Source organism: Epargyreus clarus, unplaced genomic scaffold (assembly GCF_041222505.1).
Source record: "Epargyreus clarus isolate Ecla_fem2 unplaced genomic scaffold, WU_Ecla_fem_2.2 ptg000015l, whole genome shotgun sequence".
Classification (NCBI taxonomy): Eukaryota; Metazoa; Arthropoda; class Insecta; order Lepidoptera; family Hesperiidae; genus Epargyreus; species Epargyreus clarus.
In genome coordinates this window covers 2,578,487-2,592,728 of record NW_027332223.1, presented here as the reverse complement: position 1 = coordinate 2,592,728, position 14,242 = coordinate 2,578,487, and the positions used below count along the sequence as shown (strand labels likewise).

Below are 14,242 nucleotides of genomic sequence, written 5' to 3'. Positions count from 1 at the left end.
TTTACCCGATCTCGCTTATCGTAGAATTAATCCACAAGCATAAAGATTTATCGCGAATCTGAACCCCCGGTGTGCATTAGAAATAGTGTGGGCTTACCTTAACAACGCTTTTAGTTGTTGTTATAAGCAGTGATAGACGAATAGTTGTAATATAAATTAGCAGGCTGAAATGGCAATGGGCCGGCCACATCGCTCGGAGGACCGATAACCGGTGGGGAAGAAAGGTCCTCGAGTGGCGACCACGTGTAGGCAAAAGGAGTTCAGGCCGTCCCCCGACCAGGTGGACCGACGACCTGAAGAAGACGGCGGGAAACCGCTGGCTTCAAAGGTCACGGGACCGTGTGGATTGGCGCCAATTAGGGGAGGCCTATGTCCAGCAGTGGACCTCAACTTTTAAAGGCAAAATATGACAATTTCAGTTGGTTTTATACAATGGAAAGGCGAAAAATTAATAAGGGTTTAAGTTTTTTCAACTGTGTATGACGGAATATTTTATTGTTTTAACGAGGAAATAAAACTTTCCTGAACTATGATGGTTTTTAAAAGATGGTAGTAGGCCCATAGACCACGTTACAGTTTCTTCTCCCACGCGGGTTTATCCGCCGCAGTATCTTTGCAACCCGCGTGCGTATGGCACGCATGACAGGAACAAAATCGATACAAGAATTGCGCATGCGGCCAAATCCACAGGATTCAAATCAGTAGGAGTGACTGTCACCGTGTGTAGGTTAAAAAACACTGACCTGTCAAGACGACGATCAGTACTCAAAAAGGTCTAAATTAAAAGAGCTAAAAAAGAAAAAAACTCCTACAACATCACTTCAACGTCTACTATCTTATTGGCCCGATCGAAAGACCAAACCAAAAAATCCAAAACGTCTACGATTTTGGACGATATCAAAATATTTTTAATTTCAGATACCCGGCGAGAATTTTTCTTAGAAAATAAACTTTGTAACTTATGTATAATTAATCGACTCCAGCTGCTAGCCAAAGTTGATGTAACTTTATATCTTGATCCTAGGTATATGTTGTATAAAATTCTCATGTCTGTCATTTTTTCTTTGCAGGTAAGTTCAGTGCGCTCGACCAGACGAACGAGACTTGAACGAGTTGTGTACAGTCAGCATCGAAAGTATGTGATGATAAAATAATCCTATATATTGTATAACATACAACATACATTCATATAGATAATAAAAATGCTGTACCCATACATTTACATACATATTGAACGTCTAGCGTTTTAATGTATTACGTGTAAAATGAACAGTCTACACCCACACTTGGAAATGAATATGTATCTTAATTAATCTCTTTGACGTCTGGCTGGCTAGCATATCTCATACGTTTTCGAACGAAGACAAATATACGGATATATTGCCATAGTCAACGACGAATGTAATTAGTTGTAACAAATCATTAAGATGAAAAATGGCAAAATTATATTTTAACGTATAGTAATTACCTAAGTTTCTTTTTTTTTTGTGAAAGTGGAGACGTCAATAAGCATGATGCATCCAATGACGAATGATTACTGCAATAAATTTCGTTTAATAGGATTCGTTTACAAATCGGATCGGAGTCCCAACAAGGAGGAAACTAGTAGATACCATAACATAATATTGTGTAATTCTATGGTTCACACTAAAATATATTTTTTTGGGTGTGTGAACACAAAAAGCACTCAAACACTCCAACCCATCCGACCTGACGTCAAAACTCAATGTGTGGCTTAGATAGCCGACTTAAACCAAAACTGCACCATGCAGGTAGTACAACAAGCCATTTTCCGTGTCGACTGTACAACTGCGGGAATAGAAAAATTCACAGCTGATTTCATATTTGTATCGAGCACTTGAAAGCGGCATGTTGTGCTATCAAACCTTTTTTCTCACGATGAGCTCTATTTTTGGAACACATCTGCTGAGTTGTTCTAACTAACAGACCAATGACTTCTGTTTTATATATACATTTTATACACAAGTTAGCGTTGTGCTGCATAGAGTTTAATTACTTGTGTGTTGCATTTTTTTATCATTTACATACATGGTTGGCAATTTACAGCAGAGCTCTACCTTTTTGGAGTCTGATAAAATATAACCTTTAATTTTGTACTAGCTTAGTAATACGAACTTCGGCCAATCCTTGGTATTCTAATTATGATACCATAGTTCGGTACCACCGCCTGAATTATTTCTGCTTAAATAATGCCTAAATATGTGCTGTATTTAAGACCAGATTGTATCAAAACATAAAACAAATCTCTTTCCATCAGAAATAAAGCTTCTTAAAAATCTTCCAAACTAATTCCAAGAGCGGTAAAACAGAATCATAATAAAAAAAAACACTAAACTCACTTTAATAGGCCTTGTGTACCTAACCAACCCTTAAATGCCCTGTCAAAACTTTACCGGTCCGCGCTGGAAGACTTCTGGAAACTTCTGTATCTGACACATCCTCGTTAAACCGTTAACAATATTCATCGGACTTGGATTATCGTATAGCTGGAATTTCGAATAGTTTTGGAATAGTTCCACGGTAACTTGATGGGATAAATTCTGATAATCTTTCAGTTTGTAACTTTAAATCAGATCAGATCAGAATAAATCAATCGATCAAAGATCATATTTATGACAAATGGACGTTCGAATAAAGTAGTATTTTTCACGAAAATATTCATGGAATAAAATATTAAAGTTAAAAACGTAATCGTACGCTATCATGATTAGATATGCCATAAGTATAGCCATTAAAACATTTTTATTTGCATTTTATTATAATTAATTTTGTGTAATGGCATTATTTCTTTAAAATCTTTAAATCTTTAAATTCGTTATTGACGCATTTTGATGTGAAATGGTATATACGCCGCTGTAGAATTTACGTTCAGAAGTTTTAGAGCCCAAAGCAAAGTTTATTGTTCGGTATCATTTGAATGCAATCGTTTCAAATTGCCATTTTTTGTTTAATCTTACCTACTTTTTTTTTTTCTTCTCGAGGGGGAAACCTTCAAAAGGTACCCGGTGCCGTGGGAGCGACACGGGGTTATGTGGGATTTTTACCGCACTAAAACCCCCCCGGTGGCCGTCCTCAGCGCTGCGTAGAGGACTCCGGGATCTCCAAAGGAACGCAACCGGAGTCCTCTCAGCGCACTGCCCCGTCGGGCTCCGCCCAAGTGAGATTGAATCACCCCACCGTCCGATGTACACGACGGTATGCGACCACACATACCGCCGTCCTTCCCGGGGTTAATCTTACCTACCTACCAAGTGGTTATTAATTATAATTTAGAACTGGGTCTACTTCAATTCTTTTTATACAAAAAATACGAGTTGTAAAGTTTTTAAACATTTAGCTAATTCTATTATAACAATTCTCTACATTTCGTACTAAGCTTTTAACGCGCCTGCATAATAGTCTGACATGTGACACTAATACGAGCTTTATGTTCTCATACTGCACATTGTCGAGCTAAAATACCGTATCCACCATCCAATTTTATTATCGTTTTTATAAGGTAATAAAATACACGCCTTTTGCGCTTAACATAAACTGCGTTAAAATTTTCATCGCGATGTTTTTGAAAGAATATAATATGGACCTACCAATAAAAATAAGTAAATTCGATTTATTTAAAAACGGAATGAATATTTATAGGAGTTCATTCATAGGAAATACAGTTCATCTGTGTGTGTGACTGACGGATTGTACACGAATAGCATTAACTATTGAACTACGTTGCTTACTTACCCTGTGAGTTTGTCACTTCGATTTCATGACTAGAGAACTTACATTTTTTCATTCATCATTCATTTTAGTTATTTTTATTTATATAAAATCGTAAAACTCGACCCCTTAATGAAGACTATGTCCCACCCACAATTTGGACGAATCCAACGACTCCTCATATGTTAAAATCCGTGAAGCCAATTTGGCTGCAGGGCGTGCTCGCTCGCCCGCTCGAAATCATGACCATTCTGTCGGCAAAAAGATCACCTATTCAATATGGATAGTGCATATATCGCTTAATATAACATTTCATACGCATTAGACCTATTATATTAAAAGACCGGGTTTCAACCGTCGCTCGTTAAAGTGACGCGTTATTATGCCGTATTGTTTACGATGTGCTAAGTCGTAAGATTTATCATACGATTTAGTAAATATATGTAGGTATAATGTTACGTAAAGTGTTGATGTGCCTGACTAATAGGTCTAGGTAATTCGCTTTTTAATAGACAAATGCCATGACTGCATGTTACTAGAGGTCGTAATAAACTTAAGTGGTAAAGATAAAATCTGCGTAATTTATTTTAATAGTTTAATCATTTTGAATTCTAGTACTCAATAACTTGACAGATGCCACCCCTTATTTATAATCAATCTATCTATATTTTGCATAGCAAAGATCAAACCAATTTCTAGAAGGCAGAAATTGTCAAATGTCGTCATACTCGTAAGTAAGAACGCCGCGGATAAGTATATCTTCCTTACGTCTTCAAACCGGAACACAACAGCGCTGAACACTATCATTATTAAGCAGAAACAGATGTGTTAGTGGTGCCTCCGGAGTCGAATCACAAAGGGTTCAGTCTACCGTTCTACCACTCTACCGCGTTGCCATCTCTAATTAAAGTTATATTCACGTAATAAATTAACTAATTAGCGTTCATTCCTCCAACTCAATAACACAGTACCAAGTATCTATCAAACCAAATGGAAATAATTAACACTATCTACGGAAACCGCATGAAGCGAACCCATTAAACATATACCTATCTCCCTTGCGCAATTAAATACGAGCCGGCTAAATTAGCTTCATCAGCATGAAATATAGCAAAAAGCTTATTCGCGAAAGAATTTACTCAGATAGCGATTCTATAAATCTTGGTGCACCCAGTCCATTAGTCCATTAGGTACCTTTATAATTATCCCTTTAATTACTAAGGTAAATTTAATTACGACTGGCCCTGTCTCTAATTGTTGGTTAGGTGTAGGGTGGCCAGTTGTAAATGATGGGATAGGATATCCCGATTTAGGAGTGCTCTTTTTAGCGAAATATTCCTAATATTTTAACAAATGTTGTTACTTAAAATATTTATCAAATATTCGATGGTCCGTACCGTAATAGTTCTGACAAACAGTGTGTTTTACGTTCAATTTTCGATGAACCACATTATCTAAATTATATATTTAGATTTCTAATTTATATCTGTATGTCTGTGTTCTCTCTTTAAAATTATCCGCGGACTCAGAAATCATAATTTGGGTCTATGAATGTAGTAAGCCAAACATTACACCTTAGGACATGTGTCCCGTTTTTTTCTGTCGCCTCATGGTAATATCAGCTCACTCTTCTCTGTTGCCTAAGCACTGTCATCCGAGTTGTCTCACATAATCCCATATTAAGGGCTAGGTTAACGTTAATTGTGTAAATAAATCAATCGGCCCGAGACGCGTCTCAGCGTCTCCATGGCAACCGCCGGGGACTAATGAGGAATGCTGAGTGATAGGAATTGAAACCCCGTCGACCGGAAGAGCGATTTTATCCTTTCCAACCGTACTTTATTTGCAAGGATAGGGAAACCTTGCACATACATGCAATACATACAAACTTATATACTTTGCTCAGAATAAAAGTTAGGTTATTTCTGTCTTAATAGCAGTGTTAAGCGTTGACGACAATTAGCTACTATTGTATGAGCAACTGGTGGTACCTTTAGCGATTAAGTAATGGTTAATAGAACTATCAAAAATTGCTCGGCTACTAATTAGTAGCTTATATATTTACATAGATGCGTAAACAATCAAATGTTAACAGATTTTTCTAATAGAATCAGAATTGTAGGTCGCTCAAGCACCGATTTGAACGCTCAATCGGCAGCGTCTTAAGCAATTGTTCAGTAGCAATAAGATGGTAGGTTTATTAACTATGCTATTGTTAATAATAGATCTCCATGCCTTATTTTATTTAAATTTTATTTTATCCCCATTATTATCTTTAAGTTTGTTGTACGCCTACGACTATCTATCAATGTTTAAGATGCGTTCATAATGAAACCCGAATTGTACTTTTATTTTAAAATTATCGTTACATTCTCTGACATTATAAAGAAGTATAAATTCTACATTCAAATAAAAGAATCGGACAACACACTAAACAGTTGAAGCATATTTAAACATTTTAAACGGAGAGAGAACAAAACATATGACGATCTTATCTTATAAGATCCGATCGAACGTCACGGTCGATCGGACCGAAGATAGATCGAAACGAGTGTATCGAATAAAACACGGCTTTACTATCGTGTTTATTAAATTGGTACACGGCACCACGGTTTTATAGAGCAGATTTATATTAAAGAAAAACTTAATAGGCCGTAAAGACGATGTCAAGAACATAGTTAAATTAGCCAAGTAGTAATTACTAGTAGTAATATATAGTATAATATACGTATCTTGACTATGGAGTGTGAAACAGACAAATACAAATAGGAGTAAAATACACACATAAATGTATCTACTTTTATCACATAAACGTTTTTGTAGATGTTTCAAATTCAAGGTGAAAAATAAAATAAAGTTATCATTCATGAAGTCTAAGGATAAAATTCCGAACTTTACCTAACTTTACCTAAGTTTACCTAGGGAGGAAAAGAAATTTCAATTTAGCTTTATCTTTTGCGAAACCCATTATACTAGAAATTTATTTGCTATATAACAATCATTATTTAACCTTGACTCAATGACCAAATTATATTGAGGTGGACGCAACGTTATTTAAATTTAATTTATTGCGAAAATTAAATGTGTATTGCTAAATTTTAACAGCAATTAGCTGAATTAATTTATTTTACGCACATAATGCTATTTTCATTGTATTCAAATAATGTTGATGCTCAAAATTTTAAATTCTTAATGTCTGCCTAAATTATTAGTTATCTTTATAATGACCTTTTAAGTGTAGAAATACGCAAACGGACGGTTGTGTTTTGATTTTTTGTTACATTCAAAATTATATACCATTTGCATGAAAACAATTTTCGAATGAAAATAATGCATTAAGTTTGGGTCGTTTAACAGAGGGTCGATAACACAAATTAGGCAAATGTTTGTATTACATGTACCTACTACCTAACTACCTCAAAAACCCTACCTAACCTACCTAAATAACTCAATCAGTCAATGAATAATTAATTAATAATATATGGCTTTCTGTACTCATAATACTATTATGCAAGTGGATACACTAACACCATTAAAAACCCAGAGCGAAAATCTAAATCAATTGGCCGGAGATCGAATCTGGAACCATTTATATAGAAAACCGGTACGGTGACCACTACACGGCTAAAATATAACGCAAAAACATAAATAGGTTTTTTCACAAAGCGCCCAAAGTTTGTCTTTGTGGAGTAATTCCGTAAGTTGGTCCCTTCAAAAAAAATTGGACGAAAACGTAAAAGTTCTTATGAAACAAGTTTTCGGGGAATCCACTTACAGAAATTGAACCGGGACACAGTGTACTCGCTTAAGTTGTTTGACAAACAAATGTATACATGAAATGCAGTTACTTACGAATATACGCTGGAGATAATCTAACAAACAATACTGTATTTGAAATAAACTGTACTTCTGTACTAAAATTCCGCCAAATAGTTAGACAGATAGTGTTGTCAGCTGTTAATTTTAATAGTGACAAGTACGTAGCAAAGATCCAAATATCATTAATGGAATGAAATGAACACATTAAACCAGCATCACTACTTATCTATGCAGCTAAAAAGGTTCTACCACCGTCAGTTATAACTAAGCTGTAATGCCTTCATAATAATATTTGCCAAATTCGACGGCGGCGTGTCATCATATATTATGACAATCAAAATTTTATACAGAAGAATAAAATGCCGGACATCCCGGCGCGGTTGCCAGAATTCATCTTATTTAAATAATCGATATGGGCTATAAATTTCGCGAGTTTGCAAACTTTTAGTGCAAAAACACGATTTTGGCAGCTCTAGAACGATAAATTTTGGAATGCACTTTTTGTGTCCAAAAAATCATTGCAAATGGATATATGTGACATTTCTGGACGCTAATGTGGATGTGATTGACAACTGTTTTGTGGAGATGTAGCAAATTGCAAGAATGTAACGAGTTGCATAAATGTTGTAAATTGCATATAATTCAGTGGATGTAAACTGTCTTGAAAATACTCATTGGCTCCAATACTTGGCAATATTACTATGTAGTCCCTTATTTATGATTCATCTGCTTGGTTTTTGTGTATTTAATATGTCCGTTTCTTAATACTGGTTTGTTATAGTTATGCTTTGTCGTACGCAAAAAGCAAAAAATTCACAACTTCGTCTGGAATTTCGGGTATTTCGTACATCGAGCTTTATATATTTGGATCTTATTCGTAAACCTTGCGATCTAATAAGATCTAAGTTAATGATTCTTATTGGTGGTCTTATTAGTCTTTATTCTGATTGGTGGCAACTCCGACTGTTAAGGGCTTTTGCCGCACGAACGAATTCGATAAGTTAAAAACGTACCATGTTATGAAAATGAGACCGTTTGATTAATGTTCCGAAATACCGAAATCCTCATACATTTTTCTCTCAAGAACATCTATCCATTCAAGAACCGATCGTGTTCGATACAATTACAAATCTATACACGACACATTGATTAATTCATCGCTAGGAACAAAACAATGCAACAAGTAACCAGTAAAAATAAAGAAGGAAAGATCCGTTGGGTCCTCGTCAACATTACCGCGCCATGTAAAACTGCGGTAATGGATGCGTTTATGCATTAATAACTCGTGAAACCAGAAACCATCGCCCTATTATTATTGCACATCAGGGTAACTCCACCCCGTTGGGGTATTAATACCCCGCGAATTAACCTACTGCGCCATTAAGTGCTTGAATGAGACTGTTATTATATTTTTGTCTTGTAATGTAGAAAAATATAGATGGTGCCAGTTGACGAAGGTGTAAATATAGTTCATAAAATTAAACTCTTGAGCACTTCATTGTATACATAAAATTCAAAGTTATGACAGAGATATTGGGTATTTTATTCTTTGGATTTTTTATGAATTCTAAGGGCTACGTGAAAAAAAGACACAATCCGTAAAACTTAAATCCTAACAATATATTTATTAAATTCGCAATATACGTATAATTAAAAACTAAAATTGGAAAAGTGGCTGAATCGGTGTCCTAAGTAGCCAAATTATTCATATATACGTCGGACGCGAATTCCGTATTTTCGTAATTCTAAGATTTTAACGCTCTACGACTAAATGTGGTGTGGTTTTCGTGTCAAGCCTGCAATCAATCGGGTTAATAGATACTCGTATAGCAATTAGGAACTTACCTTGGCAACTTTTGAGGTAAAATTTAACTGACGTTTTAAATACTACAAATTGCCCACATTTTACTTGGCATGTATATATTAAAACAATTTATATTTAAATATACCTGTGGAAATCTGGGTTTAGTTCAAGGCTACCGGAATACTCGTTATTGTTGCTTACATACTTTAGCTCGACGAGAAATATTTTATGCTAAGTACGTGTAATTGTTACACGTAATGCATGTATAATTAGCAGCTCTTGGCTGCAATTTTGCGAGCTTGTTCCGAACATGAGTAACCTGAGTTTTACTGGCTTATTGTTGTATTACCAGTTCTTTTCGTGCTGTTCTTCATTCAAAATCCGCTTACAAATTATTTTTTCATTAAATATTTTTTTATTATTGAATGTATATTTCCTTTCCCGCGGTTTTGCGTGCACAGTCCGATCTCCGCAATGAAGGTTGCGTTCTATGTATTTAAACAGCTTTTATTTGAACTCAAATGTATGTATTTATATTTCGGAATTGTTTACTGATTTTTTTTTATTTAGTAGAACTGGACAAATTCCTAATGTTTTATAGGGAGGTAATAAGCACGATATCAGTCAGTATATTTTTTACAAACGGAAGTAATTACTTGACGCTTTTCTTCAGAAGTAAAATGCTTACGTTCTCATTCTTGAAATATCTGGTTTATTAGATCAGGAACGTCACAACACATCGGTATCCAATCGGTATTCGTCATCACACAGTTCTAACGCTATCAAACGAGTACTTCCTTTGAACTGTGGCACTACAAGTATGTAGTTCTGGTCTAGTGTGCCAAGAGACATGCCAACCAATTGTACACTATTAGTACAACGATACTGTAAACTTGTCGGAGACATCAGGTCACATCTAGCACGAGTTGACTAAAGATATTTGTTTGAGTGGCGAGGTGGAATGTCCTCTAGGACGTTAACGATCCGTGTAGGTCCGTGTTTGATCCCTGGCCTGGCAGACATGTAATTGGTGAATTTTGATTTCTGTTCTGTATAGAAACAGTTAATTTACTCTTATTGGTGGATATGGAAAGAGCCCTTATAAAGCCTCTCCAGCATATCAAATGCAAAGTTGCTGATTGTTTTCTGAACCCACTACTAGCATCTATTACTACTAGACTAGTATTTTGACGGAACCTTCATGCAATGATAAAGAACGTTACCTGAACTTTACAAATACATTTTATAACTTACACAGGATTGAATAAACCGCCAGTAGAATCATCATCATGATCATCATCATCATCAACCCATTAATGTCCCACTGCTGGGCACGGTGCGTGCCTAGGATGGATAGGATGCCAAATCAGAGGTGCGTGCCTAGGATTTGAACCTCGGACCCCTCGACCGAGAGGCCGAGTTTCTTAACCACTAGGCTATCACTGCCGAGTAGAATACAAATATGAAAATGAGACTTTAATGCGCAACCACTTTAACGTTAAAATAATCATAAACCACTTAATTACAACAAAAACGTAATTGTAATCGTGCCACCGAGTTAGAATAATTAATAACGTCGCTTCATAATTATTGGCAAGGTCAGGTCTGAGTACAGCGAGCAGCAAAAAACTTATTATATTACAATAATACCTAAAACAGGATTTCCTTAAGATTTAATTTTATGATGATTATGATAATTGCGCGTAATAAAGGTTTATTTGAAATTCGTATATTTGAGTGCTTAAATAAATATTTTATGCCTTTTAAGTTATTAGCAGGTATCTTCTTTGTTGTAAATATTTTATCTTTAACACGCTAAATTTTGAGATTTTATGATTGTTTTAAGCCAATGACCCTTGATGGGTACGGGTCTTCTTTTAGAATGATAAGAACGAAGACAATGATCCATACAGTACCATCTAGATTTTACACATATCTTGGAGGCTGAATCCCGGACCGTTTAGCAAGTGATTATTAACTTTTAATACCAGATCGCACAGTTCTTGAAGTGAACTTAGTCACCAAGTTTAGAAGACCTATATCCACCTTAAAATAAATTATTTAAATGGACATTGTATTAAAAATGAAAATTACGTGACTTGCGTGTCTAGGCAAAGTGTCAGGTAATGTCTAAAAACTTTGAAAAATTAAAAATCCCTACAGGCCAAAATTATTCAGTGGTGCGTGCGTTATATATACGAGAATTACGTAGTGGTTTTTTATTCGTTTGTGAACTATTTATTTATTAAATAGGTACTTACTTATATAAACACACAATACACCACTTCCGAAGATTAAAGTCCACAAGACAAGTTTTTGTTAAGTTTTAAGAAAAACATATTTAATTTCAAATAATATACTAATTCGTGGTATGTTTTTCCGCCTACCTGTACTTTTTGTATAATGATAATAATAATATAAATATTAAAATTTTAACCGTATTCTTTATATTTCAAGAATTAATAGTTTACAATACATGTCGTTCTTCAAGTACTTAATATAGTGAATTAACTCGATATCGATATGAAATCTAACATATAGTAGCAAGTTTGACAGTTTTTACACCCTTTGAACGTAATTTAAGAAATAATTGGTACTTGCTATACTTACTTATAAACCCTAGAACATCATCATATACCCCTTACAGTTCCACGGCGTTGGACGTGTGAGAATTAGTAAGACATAACACATCTTTGACATTGTACTTTTTTAAGATCTCTCAGGTATGCAGATTTAGACGCGATTTTCTTTACTTCCCTGTTAAAGCAAGTGATAAATAATCTCTAATACGCACGTAACTTTTGAAACCGACCTTCGGACCCCTCAATTGAGCCATTATTCAACTATTAGGGTCAACGCATAAACGATGGCATACTTACAGTTAATTTTAAACAGAGTGTGATGAAAGAATGAACTAATGTTCAGCGCCTTCTTTTAAAGAAAGCTTAGTGTCAAAACTCATATTTTAGTCATGTGATATTATTTATCTCCGCACTTGGAGATAACTAATCATACATTGTAGCTCGCCCGCGGCACTTACACTGTAAAGATGAGTAATTTATGTAAGAAAAAAGATGAAGCAATAAATAATCGCGGTCTTGAGGACGCAAGCTTCGGGTAAGGGCGCACCCAGACTGCGTTGCCGCTCAAATACGCAGTGTCGCGAAAATCTTAGTTGTTATAACAAACGTACTTAAATATTTTTCTTATGTGGGCCAAAACCTGTCGTTTAAGATATTTTTACTTTTAATGATAGATATGTACATGATTAGATATGTACGAGTATGCTATATTTTCATATTATCTCATTATTTAAATTGTCTTATGGTTACTGCTTATTGATATTTATTATCTTGGATCATCAATACTTTATTAATTGACTCTAAGTACATTATTTTTTTATTGTACTAAGCAATTATTATAATTGTTGATTGTTTGTAGAACAAATATCCCCTTATCATTTCTAAGTTCAGAATTTCTCAGAATTTCTAGATAGTCACTGCAAGATAAATGTGGACCAACCTTTACCGTCAACAAAATAAATCATTAGACACTCAGACGTGTATTGATTCGATAGAGACTGGTTACATTTCGATTGGGCTGATGTGGTTAATCAACGGAAAAAAGTTGCAACGAAACAAAACGTATCCACGATCAACAAATGTACGTCGCGAACCATGCATTAGTCCAAGCAAGGACGGCTGTTCTTTTTTTTAAGTTGAGCCCAGCTGTTTGCAATGTTTCCATTGGAGATGTGTGTTTCCATTATACGAAAGGACTTTAGAACTTATTAAAAAATCCCTTGATTTAGTTTTTTTGTCTTGTGCGCTATAATTCTGATTTTAATAGTTTTATACGTCTAGTAGTTACATAAATTTGATATGACTATGACGATTTCTGTACTCTCTCTAAAATTCAATTGAGGGTGTAATAACACACAAAAACCAGTATACAAACACATATCTAAAACGAAAATTTACATTCATCTTTCAAATGTCTGTTTATCCTGGAATTGAACCTGGGACTAATTGCATGTTAAACCGGTTTAGCCTCTCCATTTGCAACTGTGAGAATATATTTTTAATTATCCATTTATAAATATGTTAATCGCATAAAAAGTTTATAAATTGCGAGTGCGCAATGTATATGTTACAACTATAGATAGACAACAATAAATCTCTGTATACCGGTGGATGTGTATGTAACACGAACATCGTAATTAATACAGGCTTGTTATTAATAAACATCCCTCTGAGACTGTTTTGGCATCGTGGTACCTATGTGATTATGCTAATGTCGTACTCGTACGGCTCATATCGAACGATGATTTAATGTATGGGTGTAGTGCTATTATATATTTTGTAGTGTAAGTGATGTGCATGACAGTCCCACTTCCGCTCTTTGGGTAGATATTATAGATGACGAAGAATTTTGTTAGAACGTTGAAGGTGGTAGAACCCTTTGTGGTTCGACTCCGGCAGCACCACCGCCGCACCTATTTCTACCTAATAACAGCAGTGTTAGGCGCTGCTGTGTTCCGGTTTGAAGGGTGTGGTAAGGGAGACAGACTTTTTGGAGGCGATCCAGCTTAGTCCTCAGGGGTAGCGGCGCATCTGTGGCCGACCTCAGGTAGGAATATCTAATCCTATCTGGGGTTGATTACAGATTTCCATGGGCGGCAGTAGCCACTTACCACCAGGTGGACTGTATGCTCGTCTGCTACTCTTATATTATAAAAAAAAAATGGTAAAGTAGATTTACTTTCAAGAGGTGTTTAACTTTCACTATTATTAACCTTAAAGGGTAGGCTACGTAGCTTAAGTTTTTTTTTTTTTTTTTTTTTTTACGTGTAGCCAATCTCAGATAAGACTTCCATTTATAGTTTGAAGA

General features: G+C 35.2%; 1 protein-coding gene across 4 annotated transcripts in view; it reads left to right on the top strand.

Moving 5' to 3' along the window:
• The window catches only part of LOC140747764 (pseudouridylate synthase RPUSD2), a 452,428-nt gene that overhangs the window by 296,816 nt on the left and 141,370 nt on the right, over window positions 1-14,242 (top strand). The window contains exon 2 of one of the 4 annotated variants that reach the window (XM_073080367.1): window positions 1,071-1,135. The exons of the other annotated variants lie outside the window; for them this stretch is intronic. The gene's annotated coding sequence lies outside the window, so the exon portion shown is untranslated. The remainder of the gene's footprint in view (window positions 1-1,070; window positions 1,136-14,242) is intronic. 4 annotated transcript variants of the gene reach the window in all.